The 25,490-nt window shown below is 43.7% G+C and overlaps 1 protein-coding gene across 3 annotated transcripts in view; it reads left to right on the forward strand.

Annotated features, from left to right (window-relative positions):
- Hivep3 (HIVEP zinc finger 3) overlaps positions 1–25,490 on the forward strand; it is a 416,683-nt gene that overhangs the window by 26,579 nt on the left and 364,614 nt on the right. The window contains exon 2 of one of the 3 annotated variants that reach the window (XM_075944540.1): positions 16,887–16,978. The exons of the other annotated variants lie outside the window; for them this stretch is intronic. The gene's annotated coding sequence lies outside the window, so the exon portion shown is untranslated. The remainder of the gene's footprint in view (positions 1–16,886; positions 16,979–25,490) is intronic. 3 annotated transcript variants of the gene reach the window in all.

The raw sequence follows: 25,490 nt of genomic DNA on the forward strand, positions 1-25,490 counted from the left end.
GAAAAGGGAAAATCAACTGAGAAAATGCTTCCATAAGGCTAGCTTTTGGGCAAGCCTGTGGTGCATTTTTGATTAGTGATTGATGTGTGAGGGCACAGTATATTGTGGGTGGTGCCATCCCTGGGCAGGTGGTCCTGGGTTGTATAAGAAAGCAAGCTGAACAAACCATGAACATTCTTCTGTGGCTTCTGCTTCAGTTTCTGCCTTAAGTTTCTGGCTTGACGTGCCCCAGTGATGGACTGTGACCTGGGAGTTGTAAGATGAAATAAACCCTTTCCTTCCCTGGTTGAATTTTGGTCATGGTGTGTTTATCACAGCCGTAGAAACCCTAATGAAGACACTTGACTATCAGTCTAGCCTTTTAGCCGTTAGGACCCTTCTAGGAACAGGTGGCCACAGAAGCCTCTGTCTAGAGAACCATCTAGGCAGGATTAATGCAGTGATTCACCACTGGTCAACATGCTGGGTGAGAGACTGCTGAGAGCTCAACTCTGACTGTATCGTATTTATCATCTCCCCTCACCTCAAAGCTCAGGGAACATGGAGAAGAGGGAGCAGGAAGAGAGTAAGAGCTAGAGGATGGGAGAAGTGCTCTGAATACTGCCTTCTGGGCCTGCCATGGCCGTTGCACTCATGAGCTCCCAGCAGCTAGGATTACCTGCATGAGATATAGCCAGTCAGCATTCCAGCATGGGTTAAGAGGGACAAATGAGGTCCTGCCCCTAGCTGTTGGCAGTGAATGGTTGCTGGGGGAGACCCATTCATTTTCTTCAATGATGTAGCCACTGTCAGTTACCCATGACCCAGTGAATAACCCTATACTTACCCATGTGCATGCAAGCAACTCTAATTAAACTTCTGGGTTATTAAACAGTAACAGACAAGAAGATAGGAGTGGGATGTATTGGGAAGAAAGAAAATCCCAGAGGGAGCGGAAGGGGAATAAGAGAGCAAAATGGGGGTGAATATGTTTAAAATATGTTACATATATGTGTGGGACTATCCAAGAATGAATAAAAATTATTTTACGAGAGTGCTGTCTAGCATGACAGTGTGCCAGACACAGCAGTGACACTGTGCAGAGAGATGCTTCCTAGAAGTTAGGCTGCTCTTTGTGCCCATGGCAGCTGCAGAAAAGATGATATTTTCATAGCAGTAGAATATGATGTGTCTTTAACCTGGATTTGTGACACCAGACTGCTTGTACCCTCTCTAGACAGTGTTGGGGCTACGCTGACAAGCGTGTGCTTCTGAGCTGACAGTTCAGCATCTCGATTATGTTATTGCATCTGTTTGTTTATTCTGCTGCATATCGCTCTGGTCCAGAGTGTCACTTATTTTCAGTTCCCCAGCTTGCCATCTTTATGATCCATCCTGAGCTGAGATACTGAGTCTAGCTTCAGGGTGGGCCATGAAGGCTCTAGAGTTCAAGACTGGCTTGGTGTGGGTGTGGCTTCTCTGTGCTCTGGCTTTCTTGCCACAAATGGAAATAGTAATAGGTCTTGGGAGTGTTACTATAGGGAACGCACTTAGGGACAAGGACTGGCACATCGTTGATGCCATATGGATGCTTGTTCCACTTAGGATCTAATTTTAAATGACCAGATTTCAAATATGCTAATGTAAGACACACAAGCTTAATCAGGTGACATTCATACTTGGGTCTGTGGCTGGGCAGCAGTTGGTACCTCTTCTCTGTTTCAGAATATTTCAGTGGAGTTTGTCTTATAAATATATGGGGATATCCTTGACTATTATGGGGTCTTCAAGAACTGCTTGAACTTTTTCTGTGTACCTCTCAGCATTGGAACTCACAGGAGAGCTGCCATCTACCTATATAGTCCTGGCTGGAGACTGCCTGGAAGACTTCACTGTAGCCCCACTGATGAGATGGAAGGGGTTCTGAGAGAAACCGGGGCATTTCCAGGTGGTATGAGTCAAAGTCACTATTCCATCCTCCCCCTCTTCCCTTTGGGAGGCCACTCTGTACCTCATGGTCGGGTCACCATTAAGGTAAATTTCACTTCATTCTGACCCCAAGAGAGGACCTAATGTGGGTTACCCTGGTATCATGCCGCACATCGCGGGCCCCGGAATTATTTGCCCTGGGTTGTTGGTGTCTGGCACCTCCATCACTGGTGCAACCATGTGTACAGGACGGAAACAAACTCCCTTGTTTTGTTCAGTGTCAGAGCCCCTACTCAAATAAGACCACCAACCTTCATTATTATAAACCGGTGGGGCAGAGGGAGTTGGATGTAAGTCTTTTTTTACTCTACGTTATCTCAGCTTTCTAAAGAGATTTTTGTATCTCCTCTTCTTCTTCTGATGAATCCTCCTCACTATCCTCCACTAGCTCTAAATCACCAAACTCTTCCCTATCATCCGACTCTTCTGAACCAAGAAAAGATACCTCCCATCTTTACTCCTCAATATGTCTCCGTCGGCCAGGAACGACGCTGTCTGCTTACCTCTCTCGGAGATGCTTCCAAGGGCGGTCTCTCAGTGTTCCCTTTCCCAATATCTTGGAGGGACCTCCTGCGGCCCCGGTCTGCCCTCTATGCACTAGACCCCAGTTTGTGAGCTTCAGGAAAGGGGCTGGAGGTTGAGAATACTCTCCCAGAGACAGACCGACACACAGACCTTCAATCACTGGTACCAAAAGCCCTTCTTTAATAGCACTATGGAGGCTTAAATACACTGCAGTCAATGGCCAACAGGTGAAAATCCCATCCTCTGATCCTCTAAGCTAGGCACAGCTTCTAGTAACTTCAATTAGAAGGTTCTAGCAGGGAAGAGCAGCTGAAGGCCAGGACTCATTAGTCCCAACAGTATCATATCCTCCTTGTCACCTAGACTGGTTTGAGGATGGGTGCGTTCCAAAACTGAGGTTCAAAGAGACCTCTGTCCCCACATATCTTTGACTAGACACATGTTAGTAACCCATGAAGAGAGGTGGGCATACACAGAAAGAACAAGAAAAAGATAGAACATGGGCTCTGGAGGTTGAGCTCAAATCTTCCGGCTTGCAGGTCAAGTACTTCCCTGACTGATCTGTCTTCCATCTTAGCTTGATGCTTGCTCTTCTGCAGCTGATCATGGAACCAGCCTCTACTTCCTTCAGGGTTCCCGCTCTCTGAGATGCTGCCACCATTGGCTTCCTCATCCACTCAGATGCCTCTCTATGGCCATTCCTGTCAGTACAGTCTTTCTCTTCCCTCACTGGCCTCACACATGGTTTTATTCTCTACTCATTTGACTTTTCACTGTCATCATCAGTCATTCTTGTGGCTTATTTGTCATCCAGAGTCATCCTGATTTTGAGATCCTGGTGTCAGTGGCTGAAGTGTAGGCTGGTTGGGATCCAGGGGGTGGGGCTGGTGAGCAGATGCTTCTCAAAGAAAACACTGAGATGCCGCTCCAGCGATTTATGACTTTATTTTTATTGTTGCTTCCATTCTAATGCCTTCTGGTTTAAGAAATAAGAATGGTTGTTTACTCAGGAGGGAGATTTAAATGAATTCTTCTGGAGGATTTTCACCCTTTTATTTAATTGACTTGTATTTTCTAATATTCCCATAATGAGCACATATTGCTCTTATAATTAGAAAAAATATTAAGACAGTGAAAATGATTTCCTTTATGTAGAAGGGACCAGAATAAGAATGGAACATAGCATGAAGGAGGTGATAACGACAGCTGACTTTACCTCCTAGTAATCTTGTCATATAGAGTAAACAAACCACTTGCTAATTGATGCTTAATTAATTCTAATTATTTCAAGTAGCCAGAACTCAAACAAGAGTTTGTGATCTGATTTTCACCAGTATTAATGTCTAATGTTGTTCACGTTACTTACTCTCAGGACGTTCAGCAGTGTCTGTGTGGGGCATTATAAACATACCATGTAGGGTAGCAGCAAGACTGAGGAGATGGCTCTGTGGGCAGGTGCTTGTCACACAAACAGAAGGACCTGAGTTCAGATTCTTAGCACCCCTGGAAAAAGTTGGTCACCATAGTGTGTGCAGTCCCACTACTGCAAGGTCAGACATGACAGTGTGTGTGTGTGTGTGTGTGTGTGTGTAATCCCAGTATTGCAAGGCTGGGCACAGCATGTATGTGTAATCACAGTATTGAGGAGTTGGAGACAATGGAGCTTATTTGCCACCATTTTAACCGAACAGTCACGCTCCAGCTTCAATGAGACCCTATCTCAAAGAACAGGTTGGAGGGGAATTAAGGAAGACACCCGACATTAACCTCTGGGTTCCATATGCACATAACACATGTGCTCATGCACAGGCAAACACACACACAAAACCATTTGTTCACATGTACATACACATAGGGCCCTCCAAACACACACAGACATGTACACACACCCACTCTTGCACACATACAGCCACATATGAAAAGATCAGTCCCAGCCAGAAGTTCTCAATACAGGTTCTCTCTATATAAAATATAGCAGAAATTATGACAGTTTTTCTCACTTTCTCCAGTTTAATAAAACTTTCCAAACACTCAAAGAAAAATGGGAACAAAAACCTATTGTCAGTTAAACTGGGCCAAACTTAGTGTCCACTCTTCTAAATAATAGTCTAATGACAAGGGAAAAATTATTGAATAAACACTTGAGAACAAATGAAGGCAGACTATTGCTACTGACCTGCAGCCTGCAGTATGTTAGCTCCTTTCCACAGTGTTTTGGCTTTCCTTTTAAAAATTAGTATTATGCTTACCCCTTTGCTGATTCTTCTTTTTAATAGAAGCCTTTTAACACTGTAAGGGGTGTTTTGTTTCTTGATGTTAAGCCAGAATACCTCAGGATATTTTATAAACACATCCATTAGACTGCTGGCTCCCCCAAGTTTGACGATTTACTCAACTGATATAACAGGTAGTTGGATTTAGCCGCTGTGTAGAGAGCTATCGTTTAGCACAGTTTGACATTTAACAGCTTAACCATAAAAAATACAATTGATGTTAATACGCTCCATTCAGGCCTGTTTCCAAAGAAGCCTGCAATTTAACCATGTTGAGCTCCCTCAGTTGCTGTTTACTAATAAAGCCTGATTTCAACAGCAGAAACATTCCTTCAACTCCAACAGCACTGGGGATGTTCATGGTTTCAGGGTGCGGTGGGGTTGAGGGTTTGTAATCATTCAGGGATTCTTCCATCCCTGTGCTAACCGCTGGATGAAATTTTTGCGTCCTTCCATTTCCTTTCCTGTACTGAACTGATTTGAGTCTTACAGACTTAAACCAGGTGTGGGAAATTTGCACGCTGTGGCGAGGGGTGTTCCCGAAAGACTCACTGAATGAGAAACTTGCCCAGTTCAAGCCTAATTCTCACTTAAGGATACAGACACATACAAAGTGGAATTTGCTTGATGCCATCCACACATAACAAGATTTATTAATATTTTCGATGACACTAACATTTGCACAGAATAAGGATGCACAGAGTGTGTCTTTTGCTTCCTCTCAGATGTCTCTGGAGTCACCAGACCATCTGCTTCTCTGCCTTCATGTTCCCAAGTCATAGACAGGAGTGCAGCTCCCAGCCACAGGAAGAGGGTGGCCTGGGGGTTGCAAACCATGCACACACTGCACCCTTCCACTGAACTCAACAGACTATGCCCCTCCTCAGGTCAGGGCTGATTGTGATGGGTTGGACTTGTTACAGGCAGTAAAAGTGATACCCTGGGGCTTTCAAGGTGTGCTCTGCAGCACAAGGTCCTCTCTCCCCTCACAGATGTTTAGCTTGTAACATGACTAGACTACCTTGAGTTACATATAGCAAAGGGGTTTAGCAGCTGTGAAGAAATTAAGATGGGTGCTAGAGAGATGGCTCAGCTAGGCTCACAGTGAAAAATGACAAATTAAGATGGGAAAATAACTGCATTTTTCCCCAAGGGGAACCTAATATAACCCCTTCTAAGAGAGAGCCAAGAAGTCAGTAAGATACAGATTTGAAGATGCTCTGCTATTAGCTTCGAAAGGAGCTGGGAGGGATTATGGGGTCAAGGAAGACAGGCAGCCTCTTGAGTTTGAAGAGACAAGGGGTCAAGTTCTCCTTCAGTCTCCTGAAGCAAAGCAGATCAACTAATTTGATTTTAGCCCAGTGAAACCTGCTTGAGTCACCTGACCTGCAATACTATAAGATAAAGGGTTTGTATTGTCCTGAGGTCAGGTTCAAGGAAGTTTGTTATAATAGCAGCAGGAGACTAATACACAAGGTTAGGGGTTTCACTGCTTTCTATTATTGCGTGTGCACATGTATGAGGGTGCATGTCCACATATGTATGTGGAGGTCATGGGTTTGCGTCGCATTTCTTCCTTGGTTGTGTTCTACATTTCTTTTTAAAAGACAGAGCATCTCACTCAACCTGGAACTCCTTGTTTTAGCTAGACAGTCTGGCTAGCAAGCCACAAGAATTCTGTCCCCATCTTAGGTGTATTCTGTAGCACTTGACTTTTTTAATGTTTAGTCAGGGTTCTCAACTCAAGTCCTCATGTTTGTGTGTGACAAGCATTTTCTCCACTGAGCCATCTTTCTAACCCAGGGCATATTAACCCTCCAGTCGTCTTCTCAGGACACACCCTCTTGGGAACCAGTCTCCATGCTATGAGAAAGTCAGGTCACATATGCCCAGTCCAAGCATCAGATTTGTATCTTTAGGGAATCTCTGTAGACACCAGCCACTACCTCAATTTCCTGTCTTCCAGTCTGAGATCTCAGACATAGTGGGACAGAGACAAATCCTTTCTGCCCAAATTCCTGACTCAAAATTCACAAGCTTAGTAAAATGGCCTATTTCATACCAGGAAGTTCAGGATGATTTGTCAAGGTGTCGTCTAGACCCTGTGAGCCACGGTGTAGTCTCCACTCACTGCCAAGGTGTCACCTAGACTCTGTGAGCCACGGTGTAGTCTCCACTCACTGCCAAAATGTCATCTAGACTCTGTGAGCCACGGTGTAGTCTCCACTCACTGCCAAGGTGTCATCTAGACCCTGTGAGCCATGGTGTAGTCTCCACTCACTGCCAAGGTGTCACCTAGACTCTGTGAGCCATGGTGTAGTCTCCACTCACTGCCAAGGTGTCACCTAGACTCTGTGAGCCATGGTGTAGTCTCCACTCACTGCCAAGGTGTCACCTAGACTCTGTGAGCCACGGTGTAGTCTCCACTCACTGCCAAAATGTCATCTAGACTCTGTGAGCCACGGTGTAGTCTCCACTCACTGCCAAGGTGTCATCTAGACTCTGTGAGCCACGGTGTAGTCTCCACTCACTGCCAAAGTGTCATCTAGACTCTGTGAGCCACGGTGTAGTCTCCACTCACTGCCAAAGTGTCATCTAGACTGTGAGCCACGGTGTAGTCTCCACTCACTGCCAAAGTGTCATCTAGACTCTGTGAGCCACGGTGTAGTCTCCACTCACTGCCAAGGTGTCACCTAGACTCTGTGAGCCACGGTGTAGTCTCCACTCACTGCCAAAGTGTCATCTAGACTCTGTGAGCCATGGTGTAGTCTCCACTCACTGCCAAAGTGTCATCTAGACTCTGTGAGCCACGGTGTAGTCTCCACTCACTGCCAAAGTGTCATCTAGACTCTGTGAGCCACGGTGTAGTCTCCACTCACTGCCAAGGTGTCACCTAGACTCTGTGAGCCACGGTGTAGTCTCCACTCACTGCCAAAATGTCATCTAGACTCTGTGAGCCATGGTGTAGTCTCCACTCACTGCCAAAGTGTCATCTAGACTGTGAGCCACGGTGTAGTCTCCACTCACTGCCAAAGTGTCATCTAGACTGTGAGCCACGGTGTAGTCTCCACTCACTGTCCAGAGGCCACCGTGGTTTGGCTTCTGTAGACAGGCTCATGTAATAAGCTGATTTGGGCTGAGATTGTGATGAGGTCAGGGGATACAGATGTGTTCTCAGCAGTGCGAGTCCTCAGGAGCTTGGTGTGGACTTTGTGTCCTAGAGACAAATGATAGAAGATGCTTCATTGAAGCCCCTAGGCTTCGGCTATGTAGCAACAGCTGCATCAGTTAAGGTGGTCCTAGGAAGCTACAGGACCCCAGAGAGCAGTGACTGAAAACAAGAAGATGGTAATTGTGTCTACATGAAGCCATTCCTTCCCAAACACTGACTAAGATACTAGAGGACACCAGAGGGTCTATCTCCCATGGTCTTCTCTCCACATATTCCCAGTATGTTCTTTCTTCCCTTGCTTCCAAAAGATCTCTGCTTTCTAAGAACATAAAAGCTACCAGAATGGGGTTTCCTCAGACCTCAGTGCTTATAGGAATTCATTCTGCCAATGATTTTGGGGTACTGGCCTTAGGGCATGACTTCTGTGTGTGGACATGATCTCTTATAAGGAAAAGGAGGGGACTCTTTTGCTCTCTTGTGTGGTGGTTGGAGATCAGATCACTGCATCCATTGACCCCAGAGCAGAACGGAAGACTGTGGTGACTCTCTACCTTGTTATCCCTAAGTGTACCCTAATAAATCTTTGTTATCCTGTTTTTCGTGCTCTCGTGGATTCACTTACCATTGCCTACACTTCAGTGTCAGATCTAGGAGGCATCAGCACCCATATGCTTGCTCCCTTGCCTGTGGATGAACTGGTAGTGTTCCCACTGAGGCCAGGCCCTCCATTTGGATGCTCATCGTATGCCTCTTGCCTGCTTGAGAGCAATGCTCCTGCTGTTGCTTCCTTTCTTCCTGCCCTTACCACCATTTTCCTTTTCTGTGGCTTTTCAACTCTCTGTCATCCCTCTCATCTCCTCCCTTCTTTTTTCATGCCGACCTCTGTACCTCCTTTTGCTCAGGGCACAGCTGCCAATGCCTTAATGAAAATATTCTATATGGCATAGATATAGAATATGTACATATTATTCACATATCTTTGTATAATGTGTGTATATATGCTCATTAATAATCTGCATCTACTTTGGAGGTACCTATGTTATATTTCCTTTCCTGTCTAGATTATCTAACTCCCTGTATTATATTTCATATGTGTCTTATAAATTCTGTGTTATGTTTATTCTGACAAGATGACTTTTAGCTGGGATAGTTAGTTTATTCATAGTTAATGTTATCTGTGTTAGATTTGGGTTGAAATCTGTTACTTGGGAAACTATTTACTCTGCTTATCCTGTTTTTTTTTTCCACTTCTTACCTTTTCAGTTATTCTTTGTTATTATTTTTTCATCTACTGTAGCTATGCTCTTTATTTATGTTCCTTTAGTGGCTTCCCTGGAAGTTACACCACATACATTTCACTCACGAAAGTTTAAATTTGCTCAACGAACATCCATGTACCCCTCCCAAATGATCCAAAGACCTCAGTTGTCATCTATTTTGCTCTTGCCTTTTAAACCTCCAGGCCTATGTGCTAGCGTTCAGGCATCATGGACATCTAGATAGATCCGTGACTTTGTCTATTCGTTCTTCGTGTAGCACATTGTTCATCTAGGCTCTCCGTTCTTTTTCCCAAGGAACCTTCTTTAGAATTTTTTGGAATTATCTTTAGCAAGTGTCTACTGGTTGCAAGGCCAGTTTCTGTTGGAAAATACTATTATTTTGCTTCCATTAAAAAATATTTTCACTGAGAATCTAATCCTAGATGGGGAATGGCTTTCTTTGAATACATTGAAGATGGGGCTGGAGAAATAGTTATGTGGTTAAGAGCATGTGCTCTTTCAGAAGACCCAGCTTCAATTCCCAGCACCCACATGATGGTTCACAACTGCCTGTTACTCTAGTACAAGAGAATCTGAAGTCCTTGTCTCATGTCTGAAGAAACCAGGCACACAGTTGGTGCACAGGCACACATACAGCCAAAACACCCCCACACATAAAATAGTGGATACATTGAAGATGACATTCCATTGTCTTTGTCCTGCCTTGTGACTGTCAGGAAGCCAAATGCTAGTCTTTGAAGGTAATATTCTCTCCTTGGCTACTTTTAAGATGTTTCACCTGTGGATATTTTATGCTGAGCCACTGTGATGTGCCTAGGAGTGAGCTTCCTAAGGTGCTTGGGTATTTTTCTTTGTGAGCATGTCACTGTTAAAAAGATAGGTGATGGGAACGCACTATCGTTTTTCACAATGATGGGTTTTCCACTGAGCCTTTTGCCAGGCATCTATGATTAGCTTTGTTGATGCTGGGAAAATCTTCTCAGAGGATTACTTGCTTCCTTCCATTCTCTTGCTCTCTTCTTTCTAGGACTTTGAAAAATGCAGTCAGACCTCATCTTCCCTATTACATAATCTCACTAATATTTTCTCTCTTGTTTTTCTTTGCTATATTTTGGGTAAAGTTTTTGGATCTTCAACATGGTCTAAGCTGTTATTAAATTAAGCTGTCAATCTTTTGTGTGTGTATGTGTGTGTGTGTGTGTGTGTGTTTTAAAAACAATTGTTTCTGGAACTTCTTCTTGGCTACTTTTCAAATCATTAGTGTTATTTCCAGATTCTGGGTCCCTGTAGGTATTGTCAGACTGTAACTTGGTTTCTTTAAACACAGTAAACGCAGTTGTTCTGTAATTTATCCTTGATAATTGCAATAGCCTTACTCTGGGTTTATATGCTTCTTATGGTGCTATTCTGCTTGTGAACTGCTTGTTTCCTAGGGTCCAGCATAGGGGGTATTTTTTTTGTCAGTTATCATTGTTAAAAGATAGGTCGTGGGAATGCATTGACCACTGAGAGAGCAAGGTGCCTTCTCTAGAGAGTGCTGGACTTCATAAAGCTCTGCCAAGAATCTAGGGCTATTTCTGGTCTAGTGTAGTTGTTCAGTAAATGGAGCTCTTGTTCTTTTTCCCCATGCATGTGAAATACATTTGGTTAGCAAATTCTTGCTGACTATCCTTTCTATTTTCCTCGCCATTACCTTATCTCAGTCATTACCTCTCTTCAGCTGTCTGCTCTGCCTTGTCAGTGCCTTGCCTGGTCACTGTGTATACACAGGCTTTTTTGTTCATGGCACTGTCAACATAGCATGCTCTATGGCTGCTAGTTCATTTGTCTTCAGATTATTTAAATTGACAAACAATAAACAATATGTGCTTATGACACAACACACACACACACACACACACACACACACACACACACTATGGAACAATTTTCTCACTGAAATTTACCCTTACATCTTTTTACCAATACCCTCCAACTCTCACATCCCCCGCTCTCTGGCAGCCACCATCCTTCTCTCTGTTTAGCTTTCCTAGACTCTATGTAAGCAAGGTCATGCAGTACTTGCCTTTGTGTGCCTAGTTTATTTAATTTCACACGCTGTCTTTCACATTCCTTTATGCTGTTGAAAATGATAAGGTTTGTCTTCTTTAAGGCTAAATAGTTTTTTATGGTGTATAAATATCACTTTTCTTTTTTCATATTTTGGCTATTATAAATAATGCTGCAATGAACACACTATAGATATCACTTTGAGATATTGGTTTTAGTTTCTTTATGTGTATGTGTGTAAATATCTATATCTCTATCTATCTAATTTCCCTCAAAGTAGGTTTTCTTTCTTTCTTTTTTTTTTAGGTTTTCTGAATTATATAGTGGTTCTACTTTTGACACTTTGAGGAAACCCCATTTTGATTTTTACAACAACCATACTCATTTATAATGTGTAAGTGTTGACAGAGGTTTCTGTTCTGTCCAGTCCCTCAGCCATTCAGTCCCAAAGAAATACACAGAAGCTTACATTAATTATAAACTGGTTGGCCTATTAGTTCAGGCTACTTATTAACTAACTCTTACATCTTACATAACCCATAATTCTTGTCTGTGTTAGCCATGTAGCTTGGGACCCTTTATCAGTGAAGCATTCTCATCTTGCTTCCTCTGTGGGTGATGACTATAGACTGAGCCTTTCTTCTTCCCAGAATTCTCCTGTTCTGGTTGCCCTGCCTATACTTCCTGCCTGGCTACTGGCTAATCAGTATTTTATTAAACCAATGCAAGTGACAAATCTTTACAGGGTACAAGACCATTGTCCTCTATGTGCTCACCAAAACTTATTGGTGATAACAGCCACCCTAAGTAGTATGAGGTAATATCTCCTTGTGAGTATTATGTTTTTAGATTAATTTTTTATTTTAGGTTTATGGTTGTTTTGTCTGCATGAATGTATGTGCACTGTGTGCATGCCTAGTGTCTGTGGAAGCCAGAGAGGGTATTGGATCTCCTGGAGTTGGATGTATGGAAAATGGAAACCACCATATGGGTGCTGGAAACCAAACCTGTGTCCTATGCAAGAGCAGAAAGTGTTCTTAACACTGATCCATCTCCCTAGCCCCCACTCTTTGTGGTCTTAATTTACATTTCTATGATGATTGATGATTGGTAGTACAGAACATCTTTTAGTATACCTGTTGGCCACTTATGTCTGCTTTTAAGAAATGTCATTTCAGGTCCTTTTAAAAAACAGGTTATTTTATCAGAACTAAAACTTAATTAATTTGATGCACAGATAGATTTTAGCTAGGCAGAAGTAGCAAGTTCAAAGCTCTGTTATATTACAGGGTGGATATAGTTGACAATGACATTGTGAACGAGAAAACGAGTAAAATAGTAGAGTTTAAATGTTTTCGTTAGAACTAATATATAAATTATGTATCAGATATAAAATGAATATAACAGTTTAATTATTCCACAGTATACACATATATCAAAGTAGCCCACAGGTACATGGAAGTTTCACATGTCAGCATGTTTTCTGGGTTTGGAGGGCTCACTTTTCTCAGCTATATCCCTTGTACATATCTTCTATCCTAAGCTTTGTTTCTTTACTGCTTTCTTGCCTGTGCAGGATCTTTTTAGTTGCACGTAGCTCCACTCATCTGGTTTTTGTTTGTGCATTTGTTTGTTTGTTTGTTTGTATGTTTCCTGTGCTTTGAGGTCCATATCCATATGACTGATATTAAGATGCCTTCACCTGTGTTTCTATAGTTTTGGGGGCTATGTTTAAATCTTTAGTCTACTTCAAGTTGGTTTTGGGATATGGAGTGAGATGAGTGTCTAATTTCACGACTAGTTCCCCAAGACCATTTATTGATGAGATTGCTCTTTCTCTGTATGCTTTAGGTACCTTCATTAAAGCTCAGCTGGCCCTGAATATGTGGCTTTCATTCAGGGTTCCTGTTCTGTTCAGCTAGTCTGTGTCTTAGTCACTTTTCTGCTGCTGTGACCAAAGCAGAAGAAAGGGAGTTTATTGGGGCCTTAGAGATCCAAGAGTTCATCACTATCACTGGAGGAAGCATGGCAGCAAGCAGGCAAGCGGGCAGGCAGGCATGGTGCTGAAGCAGCAGCTGAGAGCTCACATCTTAAACTACAATCAGAAAACAGAGAGAGAACACTTGAAATTTCAGGAGACTTTTGAAATTTCAAAGCCAAGCCCTAGTGACACACCTACTCCTCCAAGGCCACACCTCTTAATCCTTTCCAAACAGATGCACCAACTGGGACCAAGTATTCAGACATATGAGCCTATAGGGGCCATTGTAATCGAAATTACCACAGTCTATATTTCTGGTTGTGTCCAATGCCATGCTGTTTTGATCACGATAACTTTGTGTGGTAGATATTGTGGTACCTCAAGCATTGTTCTATACAATATTATATTGGCTTCTTGAGGTCTTTGTGGTACCATATTAATTTTTGGATTCTCTTTCTATTTCTATGAAACCTATTACTGAAATAATTATAGAAATTTCATTAAGCTGTAGGTCTCCTTGGATAATGTAGATGTTTTAGTAGTATTAATTCCTCTATGAGTACTATTTACTATGATAGGACTAGTGGGCAATTTGCAGAATTATGAATGAATGACTATTATTATCTCTTACTCAAAATCCTTTATACACAATTTAGTAGAGTAGAAAAGACCAGTTGTGTGTGTATGTATGTGTGTGTGTACATACATGCACATATGCATGAAAACTGGAGGACAGTGAGATTTCTTGTGTCCTGCTTTCTTATTCTCTGCCTTCTTCCCTTGAGACAGGGTCTTTCACTGAACCTAAAAGTAGCTGGAGGCCACCAAACACCCTCAATCCTCCTGCCTCTGTCTCTCTACTCCAGCACTAGGGTTACAGGCATACCCAGCTTTTTATGTGGTGCTGGAACCCAAACTCAGGTGTTGTGAACCAAGTGCTGTTACCACTAAAGCACCTCTTTATCCCCAACATGTTGACTTTTGTTGATTAGAGATACAGATGGTGTGAAGCAGCTTCTGGACTAATATATTACTCTATAGAAGTCTGCTTACTTAGGGGATACAGTTTTCTACAACACTGTTTTTTAAAAAAATCATACTTAACAATATTTGATAAGTAGCATTCATTTGGCTGGGCATGGTGTTGTTGTATACCTGTAGTTCCCTAACATGGAGTCTGAGGCAAAAGCACTATGGAGTTCAAGGCCAGCCTGGGCTACATAGTAAAACCTTAGCTCAAAACACCAAACCGAACCCCTGAAAAAATTTATTTAATACTTTCCCCAAAAAGCACTACCTTAATAAATATTTTTATTAAATGTGTAGTATGAATTCACCCCCTTCTTTAGCACATACATATAGAAGTCCAATATTAACCATGGAAGCCTTGTTACACGAATATGACATTTTTGGTAAAATAGATTCCTTGTCTTTGGAACCAAAGTTCCCATTAACTTCTGAACATTCATTCTGCCAGCACTGCTCCTCTTTCAGAGAGCTCCCACACTGTAGATTCTCATAAGAAATAGACACAGGTCGCAGGCAATGCAGGAGTTAGACACAGTTGAGTCGGGTGGCATTACTGTGTAATGAGTGATGTAAAAATGATAGTCAGGTTTAATTGTCAATCATCTGGGAAGAGTCTCAGTGAGGGATCATTTGTGTTAGGTTGGCCTGTGGGTGTGTCTGGGGGAGACTCTCTTACTGTGTAGTTGATGTGGGAAGTTGCACCCTAAGAGTGAGTAGCACCATTCTCTGGGTGTGGGTCCTGCACATAAAGAGTAGAGAACACAAGCTGAGCAGTAGACACTATGCATCCATTTTCTCTCTGTTCTTTACTGTGGATGTGACTGGCCACTTCAAGTTCCTGCCTTGACATCCCCACAATAAAAAAATGTAAAATAGAATTGTAAGCCATTATAAACCCTTTTACACCTAAGCTGCTTTTTGTTGAAGTATATTATCACAGCAATAGAAATAAAACAAGAACAGGAGATGTCCCATTGGCTATGGCTGCTTCTTATCCTACAAAGATCTTAATTTTAAACTGGATGAACTAAATATACGACAAATTTTACCCAGAGTTTTTCTATGTAGATGACTTTTGTAGTCACCGGAGAATTAGTGCTCGATGAAGCAAATATTCACAGCTGTTATGGTTTGAGTGCGAAACGACCCCCATGGGCTCCTGCATCTGAACACTTGGTCTCTAGATCACTGTTTGGACAGATTGTGGGCTTTTTGGGATGTGTGGCCTGGCCTGCTGTGGCTCAGCCTTTTCTCTGCAGTTGTGATGTGCCTGGCTTGTCGTACCTCCACTGCCATATCTTCAAGACATTCCCATCGGGCCTTGGGCTGAAGATGTGAGCAGAATGAAAGTTTTCCCACTTAAGTTGCTTCTGCCAGACGTTTTGTCACAACGAGAAAAGTAACGACTCCTTCAGCCATCTGGACACGGGCAAGCGCGCTGCTCCAAGCTGCTGTGCTTTGTGGCTGAGTGAGATGGTAGGGCATTTCCCCCCTTCTGAATATGGCTGGTCCCCCGTCCCTCAGAGCTGAGGAACAGGAGGGAGTCATGCTGTTCAGACTTAGGAGACAGACTTAGAGGTTATAAGTTGCAGGTTTGTGGCTCCACAAACTTCATATGTTGAAACTCTAACCCCAGCGGGATGGTCCTGAGATGGGGCTTTGAGAAAGACCTAGGCCAAGAGGGTGGAGACACAAGAGCACTTGTTTCCCTTTCTCTCCGATGTGTTAGGACATAGCAAGAAGACGGCCATCTGGTCTAGTCCTGCCAGACCAAGATCTGACACATTCCTCCTTGATTTAGGATTTCCCTGCCTTCAGAACTGCGAGAGACATTTTGTATGCTTAAGCTATGCAGTGTGTGTTATTTTTGTTACAGCAGCCTGAGTTAAGATGGCAAAATGTTCAAGTTCTTCATTCTGCCCTTAAAATTCTGTGTTATCTAGCTTACTTCTTAGGTTTATTCTGTGCTACTGTAATCCATGCTATTCACAAGCACACGATGCTCTTCATAGTCTGTGTCCCTCTGCTAGGACTAATCTTCTAGCGTTCTGTGCTGGTCCTTCCTTGCTTTTCACATCTCAACTTGAAATGCTTCCTGAAGGCCTTCCCTGATACTCTTTTTGGAAGCTGATCTTCTCTTGATTCCCTTTTTCAGAACTCTCTTGTGTAATCACTGTATTTGCTGTTTGTTCTTTGTTCCATTGCTAGATCATATGCATCAAGAGGGAAATATGGCAGGCAATTCAAAAACACCTATTGAATAAGTTGCATCCTGAAATCACTAGGAGTTACTATATTCTATTCTGTGGCCTGGTGGATTTCTCCTCCTTGTTATTCACACATGAGCAAATGGTGCTAGCTTCCTATCACTATACCAAGATAACCACGAACAATAGACTTACAAAGAGAAAAGAACCAGTTTTGGAGGGTGTGGTGGTTTGAATGTAATTGGCCCCCATTAGCTCATAGGGACCAGCACTATTAGGACGTGTGGCTTTGTTGGAGTGGGTATGGCCTTGTTGGAGGAACTGTGTCACTGTGGGGGCAGGCTTTGCAGTCTCCTGTGCTCAAGCTATACCCAATGTCAGTCTACTTCCTGTTGCCTGCAGATCAAGGTGTAAAATACTCAGCTCCTTCTCCAGCACCATGTCTGCCTGCCGCCATGTCTCACCATAATGGTAATGGACTGAACCTCTGAACTGTAAGTTACCCCCATTAAATGCTTCCCTTTATAAGAGTTGCTGTGGTCATGGTCTCTCTTTACAGCAATAAAAACCCAAACTAAGACAGATGATTCATTCTATATACTACTGAGCATGGGTGAAAGAGCAAATCCACTCAACTCACAATCCAGGGAGTGAAAGACAGCAGGGAAGAGATGGGGTCCTAAACCCCACTTTCCAAGGCCGCAGCTCCAGCTTTCTAAAGACCTCTCACCAATCTCTCCTTCCTGCCCTAAACTTTAACACGTAGGCTTTGGAGGGACGGTCAAGATCTGAACTACTGAAACCTTGTGCTAGTAGAGGGGAATGGGCTTTTCTAAAAAAATAAAGACATCAAAAATTCTCTTGCCCTCTTTCATTTTTTTTTAATTCATTTTTCCAGTTATATCCCCATTCCTCTTGAGTGAGTGTTTCTTACTGTAGGCTTAGCTTTCTGAAATGTTAGTCCTGCTTCTAGAACTTTCTCATGTGTCTTATAGTTCCTAATTAATATTACGTCTCCCTCATTCCTTTCCTAACTCATTCATGTCATCATGATGTCACAACTTTGCTCTCTTTCTGTCTGTCTTCCCATCCCCATATATGTTACATTCCTTGTGAGTTTTCTCAGGAGAACAGAGCCTGGCTTAATGTATACCTAGGGAGTTTGATGTTCTTAAAGAAAATTTGTGTATTTCTTGCTTACCCATTCATTCTTACTAAGGAATTTATCACGATTGGTTTAAAACTACTCTGAAAAATTAGTTCTTCCTTCTTTTTTGATTCCAAGTGGTGCACTGCCTTTCCTTTGTATACAGGACTATATTTCGATTAAGTCCTGCTTGCCCCTCTGGATGGGGTGTAGTAGACTGAATCTCATCAGGATGTGCTTTTTTTTGTAGTTTAATTCTAATCAGAAACAAGTGAACCTCCCAGGGGCCCTTCAGCTGGGAGGGAGGGGGGCACAAGCCACCAAGGAGGGTATCAGCCACAGAGAAGGGCATGAGCCACTGAGATGGGCACAACTTATTCTTCTAGGGGTTTGACTGACCTTGACTATGTCTCATTCTTTCCTACACAACTGCACCTGGCTGCTGCCACTGTCCTCTGCTGAGACAGCTCATCTTCAGTGGGTAGTCATCTGCCCCTTTCCTTTCTTCTCACATTCCAGAAAAAAAGTGTGTGTGTGTGTGTGAGAGAGAGAGAGAGAGAGAGAGAGAGAGAGAGAGAGAGAGAGAGAGAGAGAGAGAGAGAGAAAGTACTTGTCTGCATGTATCTGTCTGTGCTTCAGAAAAAGAAAGCTAATGTATAGACCATGTTTGGAACTATGAGCATCATCTTGGCATGCATTCACACATGTTAATTTGCTCTGTGTGCATTGTGAGTATCTAGGTCTTCTTGCTGCTTGTTGGTCATGGTTGTATAGTTGTCTTTTGAGGCTTTAAACTCATCATAGGTACTAATTAACGCAGTTGTAAAGGATTTCCCTGTTCTTCCTTTAGGGACCCACACTGAGCTTTTGTTTTCTTGGCATTTATTCCATTCTGTCAACATTTTGGGGGGACCAGCTCTGTACCATGCAGAGCTCCAAGAATACCAAGTGATGCTTTCCCATCTTCCAGCTCATTAAGACCTATTTGTGTCTTCACTTGGCTTTAATTGGCAAGCTTAATGATACACCTCTAATTCTGTTACCCATTGTATCAGCGAGTAATTAATGAGAAGGTTCAGTAACTGGATAAGGACTGACCCCACAGAGCTGCACTTGTCATTTTCTCCCGAGCTGACATTTATTCTGTCCTGTTAATCAATTTTTTGTTCACTGGATACATAAATTGCAGGCACCCAATTTCATGATGGGTTGGTCATGTAAGATAAAACATAAAGTGTTAAATGAATTCCTCTTCTTGGTGGCCAAGATCCACCAGACTTTTACTTGTTGCTTTCTACACTTGCTGTAGCTGTCTATTAAAGGGAGCAAGGACTGGATCCACATTTTTCAGACATCGGGGACTTCAAGTAAAGAGAAGATGAGTGAAGAACTTAGGTCTGTCGGTGTCCTGAGACTGCTTTTGTTTAAGAAGACTGCAAGAAGGATGCTTTGCTTCTGATTCCTTTGATATTTCCATTCCCCAGATTTTCATGGCAGTTGTCTCGTAGGTTGACCTGTGCCTTCCCAGTCCCCTTTACATGTGTGACTGCTTTCAGAGGCCTCACTTTCAGATCTGGGCATTTGCTGATAACTCAAACAAGCAGAGAAGGAAATCTTATAAATATTAGGAGAGAGAAAATGATAAGCATACTCTCAACTACGTATCCTCTGATCATTCCCACTTCTTCATTTGCAAGAAGAAAAAGTTTGTTACCTTTCAAGAAACACCAGCCAGCCCTCCCTTTCAGTTTTAGGGAGCAGAATGCCTTTGTAACAGAGCTTTTAGAGCAACTCCCCGGTTGTTTTTGTTTTAAAATTTAAAAATATGTATATATGTTTGTGTTTGTATGTAGGTATACATGAATGTGTGTGTGTTCAGGTGAGAGTGCATGCAGGTATTCAAAGGGGACATCAGACCCTCTGGAGCTGGAATTACAGCTGGTTGTGAGCTACCTAATATAGATGCCAGGAACCAAACTTGGGTCCTCTGGAAGAGCAGCTGAGACATGTCCATCTCCACCCCATGTTATTTCAATGCTGTCATCTTTGCATGCTTTTAGGGGGCTTTCCAGGCAAGCCCCTGAATGTCCAGGGGGAAGCTAGAAGATGCTTTTTAGTTTCAGATGCTTCTCGGAGCAGTTGAGGGCCCTGGAAAAGAAACTCATGATGTGAGCCCTTGAGGCATGCACAGGAGGGGTTGGACAGTGCTGAATCAAAATCAGTGCTTACAGGAAGCACACATTTTGGCAATCTTCCAAGATGATAGTAATTGAGTTTTAAAACATGTATTCCAGAAGAGGATGGGTTAGAGCCTGTGCAAGAACATTCATGTGATCTTTATATCCACATGGTTTCTGGTCATGTGGCGGGCTTCCCTGGCAGGACCGTGAAACCCCAAAGTACATTTTTTTTTCTGAGTCATTGATTGACTGCTGTTTCTTTTCTCTCTCTTTTTTTAAATTTCTTATTGCACGTGTATGCAGGTGTTTGGGTATACCTGTGTGCTTGGGTACACCTGTGCATTTGGGTACACATGAAGGTGTGAAGACCAGAAGTTGACCCTGGGTGTCTTTCTTGATTGCTTTCCACTTCATTTTCTGAAGGTCTTCCTTAACCCAATGTTCGCTAATTATGACTAGTCTAGGAGGTCATCTCGTTCTAGAAATCTACTATCTCTGCTTCACAAGTGCTGGGTTTCAACCAATTGCCATGTCTGCCAGGCTTTTACATGGGTTCTGGGGATTCGAACTCTTGTCCTCTCACTTGCACAGCAAATGCTTTACTACTGAGACATCTCACTAACCCAATATTTCTTCCTTCCTCCCTTCCTCTCCTGCATCCCTCCCTCTTCTACTCTCCCTCTCCCCGCCCCCCCGAAACAGGGACTCATTGCTGTGTAGCATAGGCTGACCTTGAATTCATAATCCTGATGCTTCAGTTTTCTGTGCACCGGAATGACAGGCTAGTACCGCCAGGCTTGGGTCCTCACTGACCGGGCTCTGTCAGAGCATCGTGAAGGCTTATTCTACCACTTGGCTTCTGACAGTTCCTGGAAATGAGGCTTCATTGTATTGCTGGCTGATGAGAAATGGAATTCTGCCTTCTGCCTTTTCTTTTCCCTTCTTTCACCTTTGACAGTGTGTAGAATTGAGTCCTAGAAAGATGATCCCTAAAGTCTAAAGATGAGAAGCGTTTTTGTTTGTGTGCGCGTGCATGTGTGTGAGTGTGTATACACATACAAAACACTTCTCTCTCCTCACTCCCCCACCCCCCGTATACGAGAAAATATAACTTCCTTTACCTTTCATGCCTCAAGTTCTGCCACTGTGTTGACGAGAAACTAAATCAGCAGTCTCAGAGGACAGGGATGGGGGCTGATAGTTTGTATTTTTCATATGCTTCGGAATAGCTCCAGAAAACCATGGTGAAGAGGTTGGAAGGGCTGTGGAGACAGAGCCTTCCCTGGGGCAGAGAGTATGTCTTCCTGACTTCTGCTTTTGGCTTGCAGAACAGCTGCCTTCTACTGGGTCCTCAAGTGTTCTTTGCTCCATGTAAGTCCATCGCTGGGCTCTTCCCATCCTTATAAAAATGCAGGTCCCAAGGACCTTGTTTAGCATCAGTTACATCTTTATAGGTGGTATATCAAGTCACAGTCAAAATATTAGGGCTTCAGCCAGGCCTGGTGGTGCATGCCTTTAATCTCAGTACTCGGGAGGCAGAGGCAGATGGATCTCTGTGAGTTCGAGGCCAGCGGTCTACAGAGTGAGTTCCAGGACAGCTAGGGCTGTTATACAGTAGAACTCTGCCTTGAAAACAAAATAACAACCAAGAAAGTAAGGACTTCAACATAGAAATAGTGGGCAGCCTTCAGTCCAGAGTGCCTTTGTGGTGAGTCCCTCCTGGTAGAAAGGGTCAAGGTTCACACATAGATCTACAAGGATCAAGAGGGAAGTGCTAACATTTTGTTGTAAATCTGTACATTTTATAATCCAGACCCAAACCAGAAATTAAAATGGATCACAGTGGGGACTATCTAGGAATCAAAAGTGCTATAAGATTGGATTTTAAGAAGTCTGTTCAGTTCTTTGATCCGGTAACTGTTGCCTATTGGTGGTACAGTTTTATTTTATACATGGAGTTGTGTGAGATCACCTTTGCTCTGTGTTTCCATGACTCCACAGCCTTCCTAGTCTTTCAGAGTTTGTCTCTAGACCAGAAGTGTCCACTGAGGTAGGCTAAAAAGGAGGCTGGGAAGACAGGACTGATAGGGGAATGAGACAGCCAGAGAGCCTTTTTTTTTTAACTTTGGGGTGGGTAGTAGCAGGAAAGGATCAATATGTCACTTGTGCTTTGAGACACAGCAGCATCTAGTCCTCCCACATGAGTCCCATACTCAGCAGGTTCTGAATGGCTGCTACACACCAGAGACCCCCATTTTAATTGCAAATGTTCAAATGGATGAGTTTGTAGTCTCCAGTGGGAGGGCAGTTGGTACCTGAATTCCTCACCTCCTTTCATGTCATTCAAAGCTCTGCAGGAGGTGCCGCATGAGGCCTGAAGCTCACCTCCCAGCCTACATCTGCTTCTTCATCTGTCTTCAGAGAGGCAGGCAGGCTGAGAGTTAGAGAACTTGGAAGCCACTTCCCTCTCCTGCATGACTGTGTCCTTCATTTGGAGGCGGCGGCAGCCCAGGGGCTCCACAAAGAAGGTTGTCAGTCTCCTCCTGTCTCTTCTTCTACTGCCCTGCCAAAGCTTGACCTGAGCTTCCTACCAAAGTCTCTCTCCCCGTTTGTTCTTCTCCTCCCTCCCACTCCCACTATAGAACAATATGCCTGATGCCCAACTTCTCCCCATCACTCAGCTTACTTTCTGCTTTCTTAGGTTCTAAGAAGTCAGGCTTGGGGAATGGTGAAGGTTTAAAAGCTCGGAGTTTTGCAGACAGGCTGACTTTTGATTTCTGAGGGCTTCCAAAGTACCACAAACTAGGTGGTTTAGGATGACACAAATGTATTGTTTTACAGCTGCAAAGGCCAGAAGCCCAGAAATCAAGGCCTCAGCAGAACCACGTTTTCTCAGCAGACATCAGCTCTCCTGGCTTCTGGTAATTCTTTGGCTTGCAGCAGCCTGACTTCTGTCTTCCCTCAGTGGTCTCACTGTATTTATGTCTGTGCTCCGGTTGCTTGTTTGTAAGGGCACCAGTCATACATGATGAACGGCCCCCACTACCATACTCTCATCTTAGGTAATCGCGTCTGCCATGAGTTTGTGTCTATAACAGTAGCTTTGGATTGCTGTGGGGAAATGCTGTAGTTATGATCTGACCTGCTGTTTCTAAGGATGTGCTTGCAAATAAATACTATACTATACTTTTTAAAAATAACATATTTTCTTTCCAGATGGCAAAGGATGGAAATGACATAATAACTAAGAAAATAAAAAAAAAAACAAAGAAGAGAGGAGTGGGAGCATCAGTACATCAGGTGTGACTAGTTGGAGGCAGACTCAGAAGGGGTTGAAATTCAGTGAGTCTGGTTCATGACTCTTGGGAAGCAATCTGGAATGTGTTAGCCCTGTCCCTTAGTCCTGGTCTCTGGGGAATTGAGTCTCCAAGTTGGACTTCTGGCAGGTAAAGCCTCCACCTCGGCCTCTTGCTCACCCTTCCTGAGCCTTAGTTGGCTCTGTCTAGGGAGGAAAGTAATGGCGTTTTGAGGAGCAGGGAGCTAATGAACTACAGTCAGTGTCCAGGTCATCTCTGGATGAAAGGGCTGCAGGAGGAGGAGGGGCCAGCTTGCAATTACCCTGTACTCTTATCCAGCTGTCTCAGTGGGTCCGAACTGTAATCACAGATGTAAAGTGAGCGTTGTTGATCTAGAGGGCAGATCAAAGATAAAACCAATCAGGTGGCTGAATTCACTGGCCTTGAAATAGCTTTCTGAGTTGGGTACAAGCTGTTCCTATGCTGGCCTGAGAGTGGCCTGCCTTTGGATGAGTGCTAGCTGGGATGAGGGTGGGTGTGCTTCCACGCTAACTGCTCAGTAGGGTCCTTGATCTCCACACATGGCCTTGCTGCTTCATCAGTTTCTAGATGGCTCTGACTTCGCTCGGCAGCACATCTCTCCATGGCCGTTCACCATCACAGATCTTATGTGTGCCCAGGCAATAGGCTCTGTCCTTTACCACTGGGCAGAGAAGCTCTGCCTTCTATCTTCTAAAGGAAGGTCTTCTGGGAAAATCCTTGGATTTCTGACTTCTTTTCTCACAGTAGCCCAAGTAGAACTCAACCATACTGTCCTCAGATAGTGACATTGAAATGGGGACCAGCAGAAAGAGTTGTGGGTGCTTCAAAAGTCAAGTTTTCTTATTTTCAAAGAAATCCAGTGATTTGAACCCAACTCTCCACATGCATGGACAGGAGTCACTGGAAGTGAGGACCAATCTCAGTCAGTATCTACTGAGGGCCAATGTGTCCCACCACAGGGACTGATGAAAAAATACTGCAGTGGTATTTCCAGCTATGGAGAGTGAGTTGGACAAAAGTCCTTTGTGCTCATCCCTTTGTCTCAGGTTAAGGCTCCCTGGGAAGTGGACTGTGGTAGTTTGAAAATGTCCTCCATAAGCTCATGTGTTTCTACACTTGGCTCCCAATTGGGGGTTGTGTTTGGGGAGGTGGCACAGCCTTTCCAGAGGAAGTATGTCACCAAGGGAGATCCCACAGACTTCCCCTATGTCTAATTCACTCTCTCTGCTATATGTTTGTGGTTGAAGATGTGACCTCCAACTTCCTGCTTCCATGCTCTGCTGGTTGCTGCCATGCCTCCCCCACCACAATAGACTTATCCCTCTGGAACCATAAACCCCAAATAAACTCCTCCATATGCTGCTTTTGGCCATGGTATTTTATCATAGCAATAATAAAGAAACTGACACATGGACCCAAGACGAAGGTGTGCAGGCAGGAGGGACACTGAAGAGTGTTCCGTGCTCAGCAGCTCTAGAGCAAGGAGAGAAGTAGCATTGGGAACAGAGGAATGTCTAACTGGGATGTAGTCATAATGAAGGCACATGGGAGGCTCAGGAGCTGGAAAGGTGTTTTAGAATAGTCACAAATGGAAGCAAGAGGACCAGGACTTTATACCCAAGACCACTGGATGAGTAGGCATCAGCCATGGGGGCAGCTCTCCGGAGTTAGGTGTGGCCCTGGAGGATATGTCCCTTAGTGCTGAAGGTGGCTATGTGGAGATGGGGCAAGATGTTTGAGCAGTCCCATGTTTCTCCGTGACTCCGCTCAGCGGTAGGAGGCTATTGGGCACTCACAGAAACCTGACATTCACTCTCTCTTAGTTGATCCTTATCTGACTCTGTGGAGGAGAATAATGGTGCCTTGGAGAGAAGTGATGGGAATTAATAAGTTACAGTCAGTGTATCCAGGAACCCCATAGACGAAAGGGCTGCAGGAGTAGGGGACAACTCTCAACTGCTTTCGTCTGTCTGTCTCAGTGTGTCTTAGCTAGGCTTGTTGCCTTATAGAAGGCCAGTAAGTAAAAGGACTACAGTGGGACTTGGGGCAGAGAGTCAGAATTTTGTCAGCAAGAAGGTCCATCTAAGATGAGAGCTGAAGAACTGGGAGTGGGTCATTTAAAAGGGGCGTGACAAGAGACATCACATCTTCAACCACAAACAAATAGCAGAGAGAGTGAATTAGACATAGGGGAAGTCTGTGAGATCTCCCAAGGACCAGAGGTGTGTGTGTGTGCGCGCGCGGAGGTGCATGCGCATGCGCATGCGCACGCGTGGTGTGAGGGGTAGGTGGTGGATATGAATGGGGCTTGAGAGGGCCAGTGAGCTTGAGAGAAGGTATA

Source organism: Microtus pennsylvanicus, chromosome 13 (assembly GCF_037038515.1).
Source record: "Microtus pennsylvanicus isolate mMicPen1 chromosome 13, mMicPen1.hap1, whole genome shotgun sequence".
Taxonomy (NCBI): domain Eukaryota; kingdom Metazoa; phylum Chordata; class Mammalia; order Rodentia; family Cricetidae; genus Microtus; species Microtus pennsylvanicus.